Source organism: Nicotiana tabacum, chromosome 10 (genome assembly GCF_000715075.1).
Source record: "Nicotiana tabacum cultivar K326 chromosome 10, ASM71507v2, whole genome shotgun sequence".
Taxonomy (NCBI): domain Eukaryota; kingdom Viridiplantae; phylum Streptophyta; class Magnoliopsida; order Solanales; family Solanaceae; genus Nicotiana; species Nicotiana tabacum.
In genome coordinates this window covers 121547308-121549747 of record NC_134089.1, presented here as the reverse complement: position 1 = coordinate 121549747, position 2440 = coordinate 121547308, and the positions used below count along the sequence as shown (strand labels likewise).

The 2440-nt window shown below is 42.9% G+C and overlaps 1 non-coding gene across 1 annotated transcript; it reads left to right on the top strand.

Moving 5' to 3' along the window:
• The first annotated feature begins 2108 nt into the window (after window positions 1-2108).
• Window positions 2109-2215, top strand: LOC142165691 (small nucleolar RNA R71). Its single transcript, XR_012696340.1, has one exon. It is a non-coding gene; the product is annotated as a small nucleolar RNA R71 (small nucleolar RNA).
• The last annotated feature ends 225 nt before the right edge of the window (window positions 2216-2440 follow it).

The following is a 2440-nucleotide window of genomic DNA, read 5'->3' as shown; positions in this document are numbered from 1 at the left end:
GAGTTGTTGTGCTTGCACATCTAACAAACTAGATGAGATAATAACATGTAATGTGGAGTCAGGTCCAAGGAACTTATACCTGAGATGGGCGGGCAGTGGCTTCAATTCCAGCTTTGGCGGTTCTTCAATGGATGGCTTGGCCGGAGGAGTTTCTCTATTTTCCAAGTGCAAGGGCTCAAATTCAAGAGTTCTATCCCAGAACCCTCTGCCCTCTAATGCCAATACCCATTCTGCCAGTGCTTCTCCATTCACCTCATCTAAATTCATTAGACATGCAGCAAGAGGGTCCTCAATAGTTAGTATCTCATCATCAGTTTCCACAATTACATCCACGGCATCAATAAGAGAGCAATTGGCTAAGTCACTTGGTCGCCTCATAGATTTTTGCATATTAAATGTTATCTCTTCATCGTTCAATCTCACCTTGAGCTCCCCAATCTCACAATCAATAAGAGCTCTACCAGTGGCCAAGAACGGCCTTCCCAAAATTATAGGAATTTCTTCATCCACCTTGCAGCCTAAGATCACAAAATCTGCAGGAACACAAATTTCCCTACCTGAATCAACACATCATCCAGGATACCTGAGGGTCTTTTTACAGTCCTGTCAGCCAGCTGCAATAACATAGAGGTGGGTCTAGCTCTTCCAATCCCCAACCTCTTATAAATCGCCAGGGGCATAAGATTTATGCTGACCCCTAGATCACAAAGTGCTTTAGCAAAGGAAAAATTACCAATGGTGCAGGGAATCGTGAAACTCCTCAGATCAGACAGCTTCTCAGCAATTGGTCTATTCACCACCACACTGTAGGTCTGAGTAAGAGTCACTGTGGCCAGGTATTGGAAATCGAATTTTCGGGACATCAAATCCTTCATCATTTTTGCATAACCAGGCATCTCCTTAAACACATCTATCAATGGAATATTTACCTGGATTTGTTTCAGCATCTCCAAGAATTTCTTGTATTGTTCCTCTTTTTTGTACTTGACCAGCCTCTAAGGGAATGGTGCGGGAGGTCTCTTCTTCCCAATGATTTAGGATTACTCTTTCTCAGCTGCCACCTCAACTACTTATTCCTAGGCTGTCTTAGCTTCTTTCTCGGTCTCACTCTAACTGTTATGTTCTTCCTAGGCAGGCTGGACTGTCACCTCTGTTAGTTTCGTTGACTCATCTAGCTCAATGAGCACTGGTATGAGTGTCTTAGCCTATCTGCTTTCTCGAGCTCTCTCTTGCTCTACGTCTAAATCTCTTCCATTCCGTAGACTCACTGTCATCAGCTTCTTCGGGCCTTGATCTTTTAGATTTATCTGAGTGTCTGCAGGTATTGTCCCATGAGGATGATTGTTTAGAGACATCGAAATCTGGCCTATCTGCACTTCAATATTCTTGATAACTGAATCATGTGCATCTACTATTTCACTAATTTTTGCATTAGATCCAATAATCTGCTGCATCATTGCCTCAAGTATAACAAACCCATCTTTTTGTCATCCACCATACTGCTGCTGTGGATGATGATACCCTTGCTGTTGATTTTGATTGTTATATCCCTGTGGCCTTGGGTAAGGTGCCATATTGTTAGGAGGTCTCATACCTCCCATGTTCCCATTGTTGAACTGTGGCTGGACTGGCCTATACGACTGATTTTATTGGCCCCAATTCTGACCACCATGTCTCTGGCCTCCATAATTAGACACATAATTCATGTCTTCAGGGTAGTGATGATGACATGTTCTGCATTTCACTGGTTACCAATTGGATAACTAATGCAAGATGTGTACAAGCCCCCATTGGTAGTATGTACGATGTGTACCTGCTGCTTCTGCCCTGACTCTTCCACCTTTTTGGTGAGTATACTCATCTGTGTCAATAAGGTGGCCATATTTTCAATTATAAATTTGGATAGATCTAAGGGCACTAAGTGAACCACTAGAGTGATAGGTGCATTTCTGGTTGTCCATCCCAAATTCTGTGCCATCTTATCAAGCATACTCTGGCCTTCTTTCCAAGTTTTGCTCAAAAATATTCCACCAGCTGAAGCATCAACATTGCCCTTCACGCTATCTGACAATCCCATGTAAAACCGCTGCCCCAACATCAGATCCAGAATACCATGGTGCGGACATATAACCAGCATCCCTTTGAATCGTTCCCATGTTTCATGCAGTGTCTCCATTGGTCTCTGTTTGAAACTCAAAATTTCATTAATTTGTTGAGCAGTCTTTTTGGGTGGGTGGAAATTGTTCACGAATTGCTTGACTAACTCCTCCCAAGTTGTTATGGAATTAATGGGGAGTGAGTTTAGCCAGGTTTGGGTAGCTCCTATCACTGAGAACGGAAATAATAACAGCTTGATTGCTTCCGGAGTTACGTTGGGCTTCCTTTGGGTTTTGCAGATTGACAGGAAATTCTTCAAGTGCTATTGAGAATCTTCGACTTG